Source organism: Sturnira hondurensis, unplaced genomic scaffold (assembly GCF_014824575.4).
Source record: "Sturnira hondurensis isolate 20B ecotype Veracruz unplaced genomic scaffold, ASM1482457v3 Scaffold0025370, whole genome shotgun sequence".
NCBI classification, from domain to species: Eukaryota; Metazoa; Chordata; class Mammalia; order Chiroptera; family Phyllostomidae; genus Sturnira; species Sturnira hondurensis.
The window spans coordinates 12,932,582-12,951,381 of record NW_028098001.1 but is presented as its reverse complement, the minus strand read 5'-3'; the positions used below and the strand labels follow the sequence as shown (position 1 = coordinate 12,951,381).

The 18,800-nt window shown below is 40.2% G+C and overlaps 1 pseudogene; it reads left to right on the top strand.

Annotated features, from left to right (window-relative positions):
* The first annotated feature begins 716 nt into the window (after positions 1-716).
* On the top strand, positions 717-9,997 carry LOC118982309 (mitochondrial import inner membrane translocase subunit Tim17-A-like; annotated as a pseudogene).
* Positions 9,998-18,800: the final 8,803 nt, after the last annotated feature.

The following is an 18,800-nucleotide window of genomic DNA, read 5'->3' as shown; positions in this document are numbered from 1 at the left end:
TACACCAGCCAGGGCTGTGTAAGCTACTATTAATTGCAATTTTTCTTACTGTCAGCCAAACATGCCCAATTCAGTATTTTTGAGTTTCACTGGCTAAACATGCCTGCTCCCTAGGACAGCATCTTTCATGAAGAAGATGTACAGTAAATATTTAATCCGAAAGAGAATTTTATTTAAGCAAGGGTATTTATAAAATAAGATGCTGGTAAAATAATGGAGGTAACTTGCAATTGCTGGGATAGGCCGAGTAGAGAGGTGATGTCGAGTGGACCATGGCAGGCATTCGATCAATAGAGGCAATGATTTACCAACTCTTCACGGTGCTTCACGTCCAAGATCTGGAGCTTTCTGAAATGGAACGTTTGCTTTTCTTTTAGGCCATGAATGCAATCCAAGCTATCAATTTATTTCTGGGATGAACTGTATTTAATGATTTTAACCACTACCAGACAAGCCACAGCAGGCACTCTTAAAATGCCAGCTTTTGCGAAACCATAAGTCTTGAAACATCTATTCCAAGTCAATTAAGATATCGTTTCAGCCCTTAAAGAACTTTACACCAATAGAAACCTTGGAAGCTTATAACCCAGGGAGTGTTTATCTCCCATTGGCCTGTTTTTTTCTGGGCCTCTCTGTCCCTAGTACCCAGCCCGTGACCTTCAGTGGCCCTGCCCCAAACTGTTAGAGCTCCAGTAATGGGGTTTGCTTCCGTTGTAATGGGGGTGTCAGCCATGGAACTGGCACCTCCGGTTAGAACTCTGAAAGCCCTTTCCAAGGTGAGTATTGATTGACCTGATAATTAAATTTCAGGTACAACTTTTTATTCCAGGTGAACTATAAATTCAGTCCACCCTGTGGGTGTGCCTGAGGATTAGTACCTGTGGATAGCATCTTCTCAGCTAAAGAGCTGAACGAGTGATCGATGCATTTTGGAGACACAGCCCGACGATAACTGCAGATGATGGATTTAGATGTTCAGTGTGTTGTGAAATATCACTATGCCCCACGGAACATTCACATAGGATCAACTTACGTAGCATTCAAACTTGCGTAGCAAGGCAAATTGTCATCATTTTTCATAATAGTAAACACCTAATTAGTTACTATTACATAAACCAATAATTGCAACATGACCTGGCTCAACTGGGTCTCAACTAGCTCTTATTTTTAACTTGTGTTAAAAGTCCTTAATGTGCATGGCCATTCATTATGAATCTTCTTCTAGTGTAGAGATTTTCAACCTTTTCCATCACATGGCACGCATAAATTACTAAAAATCTGCGGCACATGAAAAATATATTTTTTGCTAATCTGACTAGAAGAAATGTATAATTTTGATTCATTCACACGGGATAACTATTGTTGTGTTGGCTGTTGTCATTTTTTTAAAATTTGACAATCTAAGGGAAAAGAGGTCAGTGCCCCTGACTAGTCAGGTATCACAGCCCTGGCTGGAATAGCTCAGTGGATTGAGTACTGGCCTGTGAACCAAAGGGTCGCCCAGTTTGATTCCCACCCAGGGCACATGCCTGGGTTGCGGGCCAGGTCCCCAGTGTGGGGGGTGACACACAAGAGGAAACCACACATTGATGTTTCTCTCCCTCCCTCCCTATCTCTCTAAAAATAAATAAGTAAAATCTTTTTAAAATATTTTATTTATTTATTTTTAGAGAGAGAGCAGAAGAGAAGGAGAAAGAGTGGGAGAGAAACATCAATGTGTGGTTGCCTCTCATGTGTCCTCTACTGGGACCTGGCCTGCAACTCAGGCATGTGCCCTGACTGGGAATTGAACCAGCGACCCTTTGCTTCACAGACCAGTGCTCAATCCACTGAGCTATACTAGCCAGGGCTAAGTAAAATCTTTTAAAAATAAAAAATAAATAGTCAGGTATCGCATGTTTTAAAAATTCTTGTGACACACCGATTGAAAATTGCTGTTCGGGCAGTATGTTGGCATCTGACCATGTTACCACAACTGCATATTAAAAGGACAGATTAACATTCAGTGCATGCCCCAGCACTGCATCAGCAATCTTATTTCTGCAACATTCACTCTAGAAATTCCTAACTAGTAGTCAAAATCCACTGTACGTATTTATAAATGTTCTCTTAAATTGTATCATGTTCTTATATTAAACTGTAACCTCATTTCCAGTAAACTAAAATAAGCCAACAAGTTACCTACTTCTTTGAGTTTCCCATTTCATCTACCTTTTTTTACATGTACTGGTGACTTCTAATTCCTAAAGATGACAGTACAGACTAGGAAAGAGGATTTTTGGATTCTAGTTCAGACTCTAGCTGGCTATAGGAATTTGGTCAAATTCTTCTAGTTTGTATCCTGATTATTTTTTATATAATTAGACGAAACATAGTGATTTTTAAATTACATATCTTCTCAGATTTATGTTTCCATAGCACATTTCAGTCAATGAATTCTTCAGTCAGTGTATAGAGCAGTAGTATGCTGTGTACATTGTACTGAGTTTCTAATCAGTGTCACATCTGAAATGGAGGCAGCTACTATAGATGTTAAATGCAAATCTAGGCACAAAGTTATTATTCCCCCAAAAGCTACTTACAAATCAGAGACAAACTTTTATGAAGTGGTCCTAACTCTCTCTCTCCTCACCTTTGTCTAGACTCCAATTTGCCTCAACTTTTTTTTTATATATATTTTTTAAGATTTTATTTATTTATCTTTAGAGGGGAAGGGAAGGAGAGAAGGAGAGGAATGTCAACGTATGGTTGCCTCTTATGAGTCCCCTGATGGGAAGTGGCCTGCAACCCAGGCATGTGCCCTGACTGGGAATTGAACTGCGATTGTGTGGTTCGCAGGCCCGCGCTCAATCCACTGAGCTACACCAGCCAGGGCTTGTCTCAACTTTTATAATATAATTATTTATTTCTTTGCCCATCTTTACAAGTCATCGGCATGCCAGCTTGGAATGTATAGTATTATCTTCCTGAGGATAGCACAATAATTGATACATAGAAAAAATTCATTAAAATTTGCCAAATGAATCTAGTCAGTAGTAATCTGAGAGTGTAAAAGCATAATTACCATAAAAATGACAGGCAAAGCTCTCTTTATATTACCTGGGTTCTGACATAAGCACACTACTTCTCAACAAGAAAATATCTTGTTTCCAGAGCTACTCCACTGTCTTCCAAATGTTTATATAAGTTATGGTTACCATTGAGAAAGCTCTGACTCAAAATTCAGAAGTTTGAATAAATTGTTAAAATTTTAACCTTTGTCTTATTTCTTTATTAAATGTATTGGAATGACATTGACTAATAAGATTATATAGGTTTCAAATGTAGATTTCTACGGTACATGATCTCTACATTGCCCTGGGTGCCCACCACCCAAAGTCAAACCATCGTCTGTCACCATATATCTGGTTACTACTCCCCACCCCCTTCCCTTTGGTATTCACCATACTGCTGTCTTTGTCTGCGAGTTTCAGTTTTATAGTCCACATACGAGTAAAATCATATGGTTCTTAACTTTCTCTGACTGACTTACAGCATAATATTCTCAAGGTCCAACCATGTTGTCGCAAATGGCAGTATTTCATCTTTTCTTATAGCTGCATAGTATTCCACTGTATATATGTACCACATCCTCTTTATCCTATCACCTACGGAAGGGCACTGTGGTTTTCTTCATGTCTTGGCCACAGTGAATAGTGCTGTGATGAACACAGGGGTGCATATATCTTTGCAAATAAATGTTTTCAAGTTTATCAGGTAGATACACAGAAGAGTGATTGCTGTGTCACACGGTAACTTTATTCTTAATTTTTTAAAGAACCTCCATATTATTTTTCATAGTGGCTGTGCCAGTTTATATTCCCACTAGTACTGAATGAGGGTTCCTTTTTCTCCACAACCTCCCCAACACTTGTTATTACTTGTCTTGTTGGTATTAGCCATTCTAACAGGTGTGAAGTGGTATCTCATTATAGCTTTGATTTGCATTTCTCTAATAGCTAGTGAAGTTTTGAATCTTTCCATACATCTGTTGGCCATTGTATGTCTTCCTGGGAGAGGTGTCTGTTCAGGTCCTCAGCCTGTTTTCAAGTGGCGTAGTTTGTTTGTTTGGTGTTCAGTTGTATGACTTCTTTATATATTTTGGATATTAACGCCTTGTCAGAGCTGTTGTATGCAAATACCATCTCTCATTCAGTTGGTTGATTTTTGGTTTGTTGGTGGTTTCTTTTGCTGTGCAGAAGCTTTTTAGTTTGATACAGTCCCACTCACTTATTTTTGCCTTTACTTCCCTTGCTTTGGGGGTCATATTCATAAAACCTTCCCTAAGACCAAGGTCCATGAGTTTAGTGCCAATGTTTTCTTCTATGTAATTTACTGTTTCAGCAATTTTAACCTTTATAACAACCTTTACAACCTTTATAAGTTGTTATAAGTTTCATCATTACTGAAGATGTTTAAAATTAAGTCTTTGAAAGGTAATTTCAGGTGGTACTGCAACTCCATTGCCATGTCTAGATAGTGTAAGAAGCACAGACACCATAACTGTGTATGTGGTCGCCTCTTGAATAAAGTTGGGGATGGGGCACTGAGCCCTTGCCCAAGCAAAAATCTGTGCATAACTTCTGACTCCCCCCAAACTTGACTACTAAGAGTCTACCATTGATGAGAAGCCTTACCAATAACATAAACAGTTGATTAACACATATTTTGTATGTATTATATATTGTATTCTTACAATAAAGTAAGCTAGAGAAATTAAGATGTTAAGGTAATCATAAGAAAGAGAAAATACATTCACAGTATTTACTGAAAAGAAATCCTCTTATAAGTGGACCCATGCAATTCAAACCCATGTTGGGCAAGGGTTAACTGTATGTAAATAAATAAAATGATCAGGTCAAGATTTAGTTTACATATAAATAAACCTTTCAGAACAAAATCCAAGTGATATATTGCTATACTAAATATTGAGTCCATGAGAAGAATATCACCTGACCTGCATACCTGCCTTAGTGTTTTACTCTCCTCCACGTCACTCCTACCCCTGTCCCCTTGCTAGAAAACAGTTAAGAGCGCACACCACAGTTGCAAGAAGTCCTATCAGGTCGTGTTAATTCCATGAACAGGAGAAACAGACCTCTCTCCTACGTTGCCGATGATGTGGTTATTAATGGTCCCTGGGGCTACTCCCTCAAACAGGCTTCCAGTCCAGTGTGTAATGAAGGCAAATCTCTGTCCTGAACTGAGGTGGCCGTGACCCTTGAGCTCCATAGCAGGTGACTGCTGCTCCCAGGACAGTTGATCACTCAATTAGGATAGAGAAGTGGGGAAACTGGTGTGAATTTTAAATACAGAAATAAAATACAGATGAACTAAGCTGCCTCAGTTTCTCACCGAAAAAAATTCCTCCTTTTCCTGTTCAGTCTACAGCACACTAATGGCATTAAACAGTGATGATTCATTGAACAGTATGTAAGTGAAACTAACTGTATGTGTGAGAAATGGAAGCAATTAACTTTAAATGCCTGTGACTGATTATTCTGAGAAGCAAGTGGTATTGCCTTAATAACAGTCTATGACTATTTATTTATTTATTTATTTATTCCTCACCCAAGGGCATGTTTATTGATTTTAGAGAGAGGGGAAGGAAGAGAGAAAGTGAGGGAGAGAGACATCAATGTGAGAGAGAAACACTGATTGGCTGCCCTTCGTACACACCCCAATCAGGGGTGCAACCCAGGCATGTGCCCTGACCAGGAAGTGAACCTGAGAACTTTCTGTTTTGGGGACAATGTCCAACCAACTGAGTCACACTGGCCAGGGCTATAACAATATATTCATAAAATCAGTTTATCTCTATCCAGATTGTGTGCCCTAAATATAATAAATTACTTAATCCAAAAATATGATTTATCAAGACAGAAAAAAAGATTCTCTCAAGATAAAGAGAAAATATTAGCAAAAGACATATCTGCTATGCAAAGGATGTAAAATACTTACAACTCAACATAAGAAAATAAACACCTGACTGTAAAAATGGAAAAAGGACCTGAACAGATACTTCACCAAAGAAGATATACAGATGGCAAATAAAGATATGAAAAGATATTTTATATTATATGTCATTTTGAAACTGTAAATTAAAATGACAGAGACATAGCACTACACCTACTAGAATGGCCCTCATCCCAAACTGGCACCAAATACTGGCAAGGATATGGAGCAAGAGGAACACTCAGCCGTGGCTCACAGGAACACAAAATGGTACAACCACTTTGGGAAAAAATTTGGTGGTTTCTTACAAAAGCAAACTTACTCCTACCACACAAGCCAGCAGTTTGCTCCTAAGTATTTACCCAAAGGAGTTGGAAATTTATGACCACACAACAATCTGCATATGGATGCTTACAGCAGCTTCATTTGCAATGAAGTGTCTACACATTCAAACGGTAGGGTATTTATAGATGTGCTCAGAATTGTCATGGTATTAATAATGTTCTTTAATCCAGGGATCCATAGCAGGCCCCTCTGGATTTAAGGTCATTAATTTCTATTATTGTCACAGTGCCCAATCAGGAGCCCTTAATCTGATTACCTCTCCTGCTATTCTAACCAGAGAATTCTAACCCTGTTTTATAACAAGTACAAATTATTCCTAATACAAAATAGTAAGAGTTAATATAGAAAGTTTTTAAAATTTATTGTGCTACTAAATAAACTTTTAAGTCCTTCGGCACCTGATTAAAAATCATGCTATTTTCTTTGCCTGAGTTCAAATTATAGTATTATAATCAACAATAGCAGGATAGCATAGGTACACTTACTACGCCAGTAATGATTCACTTGGAAAGTTCCCTCTGCACTGGAGATATTTTTATTTGCATCTCATTTTCCAAGAGGCCATCAAATTCAGAGCACCGCTGCAATTGACTTGTGATAAATCATAATATACTAGCTACGCTATGACAGTAACAGTGCACTAGATCCTTTACTAAGTAATTAATACACACAGTGCATTATGGTATTCTAATAACACTTAATGCAATCAATTCACAAGAAAGGCCCTGCAATTTTCTAAATATACTAAATAGCAAAACCATTTTAGAAATAGACTGTGACCTATGAATAGAAAACAAGGAGAAAACCATGGATTGTCCTAAATAAGTAGTGAATAGTTTGTTTCTTAGGAGGAAAGATAACTGATTGCAAGTTGATCACTTGCAATCAGAAAAAGCCTGGGGCATTAACTGTTTTTATGACTGTCGAAAGAATAACAACCCTGCCAACTACCTAGCCCTCTCTGTTACTGCCACAAAATAAAAATAAAAATAAAAAGTTTTACCAGATCTGAAGAATAATGAATTTTTAAGGAGATGCTAAGAAAAATGCAAAGAATTCACATTAGGCCACATCTAGGAGCTAGACTCCGTAACAAATACTCTGTACAGACATTTGTTTCTACAACCCAGAAACACTGTGGTCCAGTTCCAGGCCACCACACTAGAGAGTTGTAATCTTCCTGTTAGTGGAAGGTCTTGCATTCAAGTTGTAAAAAAAACACATCTGTGAAGAGCGGCAAAGCAAACAGCAACAAAACAAGGTATGCCAGTATACATTTTCTACTTAATTCACATATATTCACTATTTGAGTTAGATATTATCTCCATCTTACAGATAAAAAATAGATTCAGAAATATTAGTACCTTATTCAAGATTACACCAGTTACAAAGCTTAGATTTACAGTCCACACTTGCGTTAAGAATGCTTTCAAGTGACCTCCTACTCAAAATGGTATAGCAAGCTCACCTATTTATTTTCTATTTTTCTCAGAGCTCTATTTAAAAGATAGTAAAAGATTAGTAAAAAGTCTAACCCCACAATAATAGGGAGGATATGAGGGGGCCAGGGCACATGAGAGATTTCAATAATTTTTTGGAAGATGGAAAGCGTGAGGCAGAGCAGAGAATGCTGTCACTCAGTCACATACAGAGGTGACTATCGTGAAGAGCATTGACTTTCCCTCCGTCACCCCCAGGAAATGCCATACTGGTGAAGGCTGGCCACGAGAAGTTGAGTTGAAAACAAAGGAGTTTGGAAAGCCTGGCTGCAGAACAGTATAAACCCCCATTACTTTCTATGACTCTCATGCACAAAATTCATATAGCATTACAAGACTAATGCTTCACTTCTTACACCTTCACTGAAAAAAATGGAAAGTACTTGTAAAAAAATTATGGTGAGATCTAAGATGGATGGTATAGGTGTTGCTGCCTCAAATTACAGTCCTTCTCATTCTCATTCTGGCCTTGAGAGGACCCCAGTGTGACAGCCAGCTTCCTGCCCGCTCACAGTGGAGTACGGCTGGGCAGACAACACACTCTGACATAAACACACAGCTCCAAATCAGTCTTTGTCTTGTGTCATGTTCAAATATGAATGGCAAGCATGAGTTACACAGCTCTAAGAACAAAAGATCAGGACAGATACACTAAAAATTTGACTCTAAAGCAAACAAAAGTAATTCAAGTACCAAAAATAATTTTGAAAAATTCTCTAAGGAAGTTAGAAATATTTGAGAGTATATTACACTCATAAAACAAAAACAAAATGCTATGGGGAAAATAAATAATCAGAGAAAATAACAATCTTAGAAGTTTAAAATGTGGTTGATAACCACAGAAGATAAAAGCGTAAGGAATTGTACAAAAAATAGAAGAGAATTTTTCATCATTGAAATTAAAGATATTTTTAAATAACCAATTTTCAGGTGTATAGAAGAATACATGAAAAAATAACCCTACTGAGACATATCATTGTGAAATTTCAGAAACCTAAGAATGAAGAAATGCTGTCAGATAGGGGAAAACTAATCACTAACACAGAAATAAAATTCTGACTGAAATTCAATTTTTCTCAAACAACTCTTAGTTAGGTAAAGACAATGAGTATTTTCTCCCAAATTCTCTAAGGAAAAAATACTGACATTCAATGTAGAATTCTGCTCTCAGCCAAATTATTAAGCACATGGGTAGACAACCTGAGTCATGTAACTACTCAGAAAATACATCACCAGTGTAACTTGTCTTATGAAAGGGTATAACTCAGGAAATATGAGAGAATGAACCAAGGAAGAGGAAGCTACTGAGCCAAGAGGCAGCATTTCAACCCCTGTGAACAATGAAGGGAATTACTAGAACAAGAGCTGTGCAAAAGGTCTAGAGAGCAACACATTTTGTGTACCTCCAAATGCGGTATTTAGGGACAAAGAAGATTCATAGATTTCATAGTAGACATTGAACAACAGAGAGAAAAAAATTTTAAAGGCAATCCAAAAGTAAAAGAAAAATAAAAGCTATTCAAAATGGAAATGTGATCAATACACAGTACTCGGGACTTGCCAGGCCTCGCTTGCCCTCTGGAGTCAGGAGGGAAGGTACCCGTGGGAGCCCTGCCCCTGGCAGTTTGTGGATGACAGTGGCGGGGCCATAGGTGGTGGTGTCTTTCAAGCAATCCAAGGTTTTCGCAATTCTCGAGCAGGAGTAAACCACAGACTACGAGGGAGTTTTGGCAGCGATTAAAACCAGGGCTCTGCTGTCCGGAGGCAGCTTTGCAGTCTGGGGAGGTCTGTCTTCCATGACTGGCTGCAGTATGGTTCACATCGGAGGGAAGGAGGACCCCTGGAGCTTCATCACGTGTGGAGCCTTAACGAGAGCCATCCTGGCTGCAAAAGATGGACCAGTGGCCAGAGTTGGGGCCAGAGCTATTCTTTTAGCTTTAATTGAAGGAGCTGGCATCTTGTTGACAAGATTTGCCTCTGCACAGTTTCCCAGTGGTCCTCACTTTGCTGAACATCCTTCCAAGTTCTCTTCAACCCAGTTACCATCTTCACATTTTGGAGACAATGAGCTGTATCAGCAGGACTTGTTTAGCAGAGAGAGCTACGATACAAGAAAAGCTCTCAGAACATCAAGTCACAGACCACTGGTAAAACCATAGGTGGGATTAAAAACCATAATTAAAAACCATGATTGGCCACAACTATGGCCAATTAAACTATAGACATTTAGCACATTTTTCTGTATAAAGGAACATGGGACTCGGGTGTTAAAAGATAATCCATGCATTTATTCACTGTGAATTGCAGTTGTGATCTAAGTAGATGTCTAGTATCTTTAAAATAAAACACAATAAGTGCCCAGGAGATGAAGGACCACAGGACAAAGAACCATCAACTTGACCATCGTCTTTTTGGGGACTTCTGCCAGTTTTGTGTTGTTAGTCAAAACTAAAAACTCCTGGAACTTGCCTCTTCTTTAAAAAAGAGAAAAAAGACACAGTACTTGGTTCTGAAGATCACAGAATTTACATATTCAAAATAATGTGAATGCCTTTTATTGATTTTCAACTTTTAGAATAATCCTCAAGACAAAACATAGAAAACAATTATGATAACATAAAGGAATGTAAATAGTTATCACTATTGACAGCATAAAACTAAAAATATAGATAGAGTACAAATTGAAAGGAGAAATGGAGAGAAAGGATGCTCAGTCTCCTGTCCTCCAGATACAAAATACTAAGATTTCTTTATGATTTGTCAGAGCCTTCCCAATGGAATTGTACAGGGTGGGGATGAGGCAAAAGTGGTTTTAGTTGTGAGTACGCTAAACACAGACTTTATTCTTTTGTTATTATTTGTTAAGCATTGTGTTATTTTCCATATGAACAACTGTGAACCTACTTTTGTCCCACCCTGTATTTCAGTTGCTTCCATTGTTAACTAACTTACCAAATTAAAAACACCCTTTATTGTTTTTCCTCATCCCCTGTCTTACTCTCTTTGGACTTTTACTCCAACTTCTTGGAATCAACTCTCAAACTATCTGCACCCAAGACCTTGTCTTTATTTGGTACCCCTTCAAATATAGAAGGACATTTATTCCATATTTAGTTAGAAAAATGACTGAGCACAGGAAAAGAAAATGGCATATCAAAGGTAAGAATGAGCATTTTAAGCCTTGACTGGTATAGCTCAGTGGATTGAGCACGGGCCTGTGACACAAAAGGTCGCTGGTTCTATTCCCAGTCAGGGCACATGCCTGGGTTGCAGGCCAGGTCCCCAGTGGGGGGACACATGAGAGGCAACCACACATTGATGTTTCTCTCCCACTCTTTCTCCTTCCCGTCCCCTCTCTCTAAAAATAAATAAATAAAACACTTTTAAAAAAAAGAATGACCATTTTAAAATGCTAGAGCCATATAAAATTTTATTGCTGTTGTATTCTTAGAATACCATATGGTTTATTATATTGTACTTCATTTAGGTGTGCGTGAATTTTCTTAATATTCATCTGTACTATTCAGGGTTCCACGCAAGAAACAGAAATCAGTGTTTTCAAAGAGAAACATTTTTTAAAATTACATGATGGTGTAAGCCTAGAGGAATAGAAGTCAGGGTCCACCCATATATTTTCTAATCCAAGAAACCAGTACTGCGGCTGGGATTCAGAGGTCAGAAAACTGCTTCCGCCATTGCTACCACCATCAGTGACATCACAGCAGCTCCACGCCAAGGAAGCTGATGATAAATGATGGAACATGGGATCCACCTGCTGTCAATGCTAAGTGCACCAGAGCTGATTTGGGCGGCCTTCTCCCTCCAAAAAACCCAGTCACTCCAGCATATTTCGTTGGTATAGTATAAACCAGATACAGGACCCTAGCCTCAAGGAAGACTGGAAATGTGGCTTTTAGCACTCTCACCCATGCGCTATGTGATATGGGAGAGGGGATACACAAGGAGTGGGGATGGATACCACGGGCCTGAAGACAGTATCATGCACAATCTGCTACATTAGCTACCCAGCATCCATAATCTTCTGCCCGTATTTAACTTCAAAACAAAAACCAGAGTAAAAACAGCATGCTCCGTGCCCTTGGCTGGTGTGGCTCAGTGGATAGAGTTGCCAGCCTGCAAACCAAAAGGTAAACTGGTTGGATTCCCAGTCAGGGCCATACCTGGGTTGCTGGTCAATGCCCCAGTTGGGGGCCTCTGAGAGGCAACCAGTCAATGTATCTCTCCCTCCTTTCCTTTCTCCCTTCCCCTGTCTGTAAGAATAAATCAATAAAATCTTTAAAAAACAGCTTGCTCCTAGTCTTGCCAAATACAATTGTCCCTCATATTAACAAAAATAAACTCATTCTCCCCTAAAAGAGAAGATCCAAAACCTATTCACTGCCTGTAGCGATATTGTTCATTTATCTTCTGATTATTATAATTTCACCTTGATAGCTTTTACATTAAAGAATAAATTATAAATTTAACCACCATTAATATGCTTTATATCAAATAGAAATGGAAAGAGGGGAAATTTTTCATTGTTATGCAAATATAAACATAAAGCAAAAATACATGCAAAACTATTTCAGATCTTGTTCCTGCAACTAGTCATGAAACCATAAATAGTACAGTTAACTTAATTTTTTTAATCCTCACCCAAAAAGGAGAAAGGGAGAGAGAGAGAAACAGTGATATGAGAGAGAACAGCTCTTACATCTCAGGGGCCACCATTCAGTCCATTACATTCCATCTCACTCATTTTGTTTATGAACCCATTGAGTAAACATGGGGTGGCTAGGAAAACAGGCTAATTAGTGTCCATAAAATGGGTCACCCTGTCTCTCTTTTTATTGAGAGCCTCTTCTACAGTGGGTGCCTTAGGTAAGCATTTACCTGGGACACAAATAATGTCACATCCAGAGATTCTCAGAACCTTTTGTCACCAATTCTCAGTTTTACTCCTTCCAAGTCCTTGAACATCTGGCCAAACCATTATCTACTCCCAAAGAAAGTGGGCAACTGCATGGACTGCCCGAAGTCCTTTCATTGGGAGGACTTTCCCTCCACAGAGCTCTCAGGGCTACTCCCAAGGGAAGCCATAATGCTGCTGCAGTCCATTTCTAGCTTGTGTTTACATATTATGTGAAATAGTTTGTAAAACAGACTCAATTATTTTCTTTCAGTTTCTCAATCAGGGTTCCAGCATAAATTAAAAATGTATCCCAGATGGTTTGATTGAGGAGCCTTCAATGAAGAGATCGCTTATAGAGATGTAGGTAAGGTTAAAAGAACAGAGGATGGTGAGGTATCCAGACACTAGCAAGAGTGTGATGCTACTACCACCCCTTGATGTGAAGATAGAAGAGAAGAAAACAGTGTTCCTGGAGTTCAGTGAGAATTAAGACTATGGATAAGAGGCTTCCCAGCTGGGGCTGTGGTTGTGGAGGGAGGTACCTAGGTTCAGAGATGCAACGCCAAAGCAGTGAGAGAGCATGGAAGACATGTCTCACCACTCTATCCATTCACCTGCTGATCGCTATTGACTAAACCCAACTGGAAGTCAGCTGGCTGGGAAGCCGAGGTAATGCAGTACCCAAATGGGTCGGTATGCTAGGACACCAAACAAGGCAAAATTGATCAGAGGCACACAAACATCACCAGCCAACAATTCATAGGAACTTCCAAGAGGCCAGACGTGTGGGCTGAGGGAGAAGTGGCAATGCAGCAGGCGTGAGGAAATAGTGGTCTCAGGCACTGCTCATGCCTCTGGCCTGTGCCTTCATGATCTTCCACCTGGTGAGAGTGCTGCTGTGTGCACCCTAGTTTCTGACATGGAGATCAGGTGACACCCAGCCCATGCCAGGCAGCTCAGCTGACAATCATGCACCATTCCACAGCCAGAACACAAATTTCTGCCTTGGTCCAGAAGCAATCCAGAATCTGTTTCTTAAAAGAATAGTTATTTGGTGAACAGACCGAGGCTTTGCCCTCAGATCCTAGAGGACTGCTCTCTACTTCTAAATCAAGGTTTGCTAGAGGCCCCAGTAGGGTTCCTTTCTGCCAGACACTTCAAGCACCATTCGATCTGTTGGATCTTAAGGTTCAAGTCACAGAGTAATTTGCATGAAATCTGTAGTAGTAAAAACGCATTCTCTCACTCTGGCCCCATTGAGACCTGGCAGCCTTATGGGTTTACTTGATAAGTGGGTCAGAGAAACCCTCTCAAATGAATATATGTTGTTTCAAAAGTTCAATGAGTCTTACCATTCATCTCTTTAGTAGTGATAAGTGACAAAGTGTAGCAATTGTCTTTTGAAGAAGAGAAAAAAATCTCAACCTGCTACACACCACCGGACTGCCAAAAACTTTATTTGTGTCACAGCTCTGAAATTTACATCATTTTAAATTTATTTTTATTTTTAGACACAGGGGAAGAGAAGGAGAGAGGGAGAGATACATCAATGTGTGGTTGCCTTGTGCATGCCCCCAACTGGGGACCTGGCCTGTTACCCAGACACGTGCCATGCTTGGGAATCAAACTGTGACATCTTGGTTTGCAGGTCAGCACTTAATCCACTGAGCCGCACCAGTCAGGGCTGAAATTTACATAATTTTTCCCCTCCTACTCTGCGGCACACATTGTTCCTTACCAAGGGATCTATGGTACTTGTTGCTACCTCCTACTCACCACATCCAATCAGTATGATGAACCAAAACAATTTTTCACAGCAGGATGAGACAAATAAGCTTCCTAGATTATTACAGAATACTGGATAACTGGCAGTGTCTTGAAGTAAGACTGTGAAGACATACAGGTGAAAGAAACTACTTCTGTAATCTCTTTATTGTAAAGCAGAAAAAATTTTAACAGGTTGATAGCTGAGTATCAGATGCCAAAATTATGTTGACTTGCTCTAGTTAACTGACATCTGGAACAGCCTCTAAACCTGGAGTTCCATGAGTAAGTGAAGGATAAGCCACTGTCATCTTCCAAGACTCTCCAATTTCTGCACAGGTCAAACAGCTGAGTAAAGTGGGTGTATGATGAAAAATCATCACCCCTGAATCTTTCATGCCTTTCATGCTGGCATAAACCTCTGACGTGCACCCAGAAATGTGACATTACTCTTGGTGCACTGTTTCAAGAAGGAGGGGATGTTTTAGGAGCTTTGACTTGGGCCTTCACACGACACTAGACCTCATTTCACAAGATAAAGAACCACTGTGGAGGCCGAGTATGTCTAATCCAACTCTTCACTCCAGAGTCAGAGAGGGTGGGTTCTGGGACCCACTGGGCCTGCTGTGCGATGGACTCCAGCCAAAGCTGCCTTTATCATCTGGCCTCCATAAGCACCCTTTTTGAAAGTGACCATAAGAGCAATTTGGGTGCCTAATGGTCAGCTTCAGCTCCATGTCCCAGTTATTCCCCCAAAGTTTGCTTATTTCCCTTCCCTTTTTGTAAAGGCAGGAAGAGAACTCATAGCATATCCTCCTGGCATCGTCATGGTGGATTTCTTCAAAGGAATCCAACATTCCCTTATTTAAGGACCTCTGGTCTACAAACTGATTCAGGTATAGAAATTGGTGAGGGACAGTATCTCTATTGAGTGACTCAAGCCAGGCCTGTGTTCATTAACATTAGAGTCAGATGTACATACAGATCAAGTGGGGCTTCAGAAGGCAGTGGATCTATTTCGGTTCTTGGGACATCATAATAAACCAGGCACCACCGAAAATTCTTATGGGCTAAGCTACTCTAATAAGCACTCTGACTCTGCTGCTCATTACTGTAACCATGTCCACTTGGTCCCTGGCATTTAAGTACCGCCATTTGGCCTCTTGCAATCTATCATACCATCACTCCTACTGAGGTCGGGGAAGCCATTTCAGAGACAGCGCCCTTCCTCCCTCCTCATTCTTGAAGGGAATCAGAATGTGTCACCTGAAAGTATGCCACTTTGACATAGTAATTATTTTGAGTTGAAGGCAACTGAGAAAAAGGAGACACAGGAATAACCCTCTGCCCTCTCTCTACCTGCCTAAGAGCAGCGCATCCATTTCCCTTGGGGAGCTCTTCCCCGGTCCCGGATCAGGAAAGGAGAAGCACTGGGAATGGAGACGGTGCTGAAACGAGTCTGCAAAAACAAATCTGTGAAAGAAAACTTGTCTACCATTAGTTTCACCCACAGGCTTCCTCGTCACAGGTTATCAATCAGCCCTAGAAGCCGGGGTGCTTTCCGTTGTCTGGTTACTCCTTCATAATTTATTGCATTTTGTTAAAATGATGTATAAGCCCCTGAGCCTATCCACTTCTTTGGGTTTTTTGTGTTTTTTTCCATGAAGCTCCCATGCATGCTTGATTGAAAATATTAACACCAATAAAAGTTATAACCTTTTTTTCCTGCTAATCTGTCTTTTGTCAGTTTAATTCACAGGACTCAGTTAAAATGGAAGAGGATAAAGGGACATCACTCTGGACTCCCCAGTCTACAGAAAATATCCACTATGGAGTTTTTCAAGGACGAATTACCAATGTATTTCTCACAGTGAAGGAGTGGACAAGTGAGTTGGGCGAGATAAATTGTCTCCAATATTGTTAATTCTCTAAGCCTTTAGATTCCCTCCTCCACATTATTGCAATACATTTCTAACATATATCTCAATTAAATATAGGTTACCAATAACTCCAGGTTTTATTTCAGCAACTGACAAACCATTTAAGCTTCTCCTTACTGTTGAGATATGTCCTCAAATTAAGAGTTTCTGGTAAGTGCACCAATATCAATAATTTCAGTACAATATAAAGATTGGTTTCTTTCAGCTTTGCTTAACCCTCTTAGACTCTACTCCTACACACTTCTAGAGGGCAAAATTAGCCAAATTCTAAGCTATCTCCTCCCAGGGTAGATTGTGTACTTGTCCTCCTGGGTATGCTGTGATTAACCTAATTTTCTTTACAGATCTGATGACATTGGAAGAGTAGAAAGCAGGTATAGGGAAGATCAGCATTCTTTTGGAAGGTTGCTTTCTTGATTGAAGTGCTTACTGGACCTCAAGCAGCAAAGAAGTAATGTCATCTGGAGGGCTGCTTTTCTTGGCCGGGGATATTCAATGGTATTTGAAGAGTCAGGTTCTCAGACTCATCCAAGTCTGCCCAGATGCCCCATTTCAATTCGTTGGGTCCCATCCTTTCCCAACGAATGCCACAACTTTCTGTGGAACCCATAGTTCATCTGTTGCTAACACATATATGTAAGAAGCCCTCTTACATAATTATATCACTATAGCATCTGGGAAGAATGGCATTTACCTCCCTTCTGCCTGCCAATAATTTCCTAAGTGCCTCTCAGCAACAGAACCTAAATTTGTGAAGGTATCTGGGAAACATAATTTTTAGTCCCCCAGACACTGTAATACCACGGAGGGAAAGACAGAGAATGTATGAAGGGAATAAGAATGGATTTGTAGAGCCAATGAATACCTAGCACACTAACCTAAAGATGGTTTTCTGAAGTGGCTAATATTTAGGGTAGACTCTAGGATGTGAACTCCAAATCTCAACTCTAATGATAAGTTAGAAATGTGTCCCCCAAATTTATCTGGCTGCTCTTTTGCCTCACTAATTCCCATACTCTTTTTCTTTCTAAAAAGAAGACCAGATACCACTGCTACAAGTATGTAATAATGATAGTGATAATTTGAGCGTTATGAGAACACTGATATGTTTTTGAATAAATGTAACTTTGTTGAGCAGTTATTTGTCCTTTTGTAACCATATAGCGCCTTTATTAAATTTTCACTATAACTGAACTCAGAAAATATCTGAAATCCAACTATATACGTAGAGCTTATAAACACTAATTATATAACACACTTGTTAAATGTAAATGTTGTGAGACCTTCAGTCAAGGTAGCAGCATAGGTAAGCATGGCTTGCCTCCTTGCACAACCACATCGAAATTACAACTAAACTAAGAATCGCCATCATTCAGAACCATCAGAAACTGAGTTGAATGGAGGTCTTATAACTATGGAATTAAAGAAGAAACCACAACGAGACTGGTAAGGGGGGCAGAGACACAAAATTGCCTGGTGACACACCTGTGTGTGGCAGGTGAAAATCAGGAGGGATATCATAGGAACGAGGAGTTCCAGCCCCACAGCCCAGGGTTCTAGTGCCTGGAACATAAGTCTTCATTACTTCTGGCTATAAAAACCAGTGGGGATTGAGGCTGTGGAAGACAAACTGCTACAGTCCCAGGCAGTTCCTCTTAGAGGGACCATGCGCAGACTCACTTAGACTCACTTCCTCTGAGCTCCAGCACTGGGGCAGCACATTGAAAGGCATCAGAGCTATATGGGGAGGAACTGAATTGTCCAGCATCCAGGGGGAAACTGGGCACAGCTTTCTCCCAGACAGAATTGCTGGCAGAGGCAAGTATTCCTTTCTAAGCCTTCCCCACTCAGAGCCACAGAGCCAGCAGGTTGATGCCATATCTGAGATTCATGTTCACACTGTTCACCCCACCCTGGAGATTCCCCAAGGCCCTGCCTCACCCAACTCTCAGGACCACCCAAGCTGTTTCCAGTGGCTTTTCCATATGAATGGCTTATCTTGCTTCATGCTGCCAATTTTCCTAAATTCTCTCAAACAAGTAGCATCCAGGTTCAGTGAGCCCCATACTCTCATTAAGTGGCTCCAGGCCTGGCACTAGCAGCAGCCAGCCTAGATTCACAGCTTGGTTGCTCCTGGGCACCTTCAAGGCCAGCACAAATAGTAGCCATCCGCAGACTGCTCTGTAGCTAATGCTGTGTGACCCTGGACAGAACACAGTCATTGGCTGACCTTGGCCATGCTAAGAGCAATCAGGACTCAACTACAACAAGGTGTACACAGCCCACACAGCTGGCACACCTTGAATACCCAGCCTGGGCAACAGGGGAGTCACTGGACCCCAC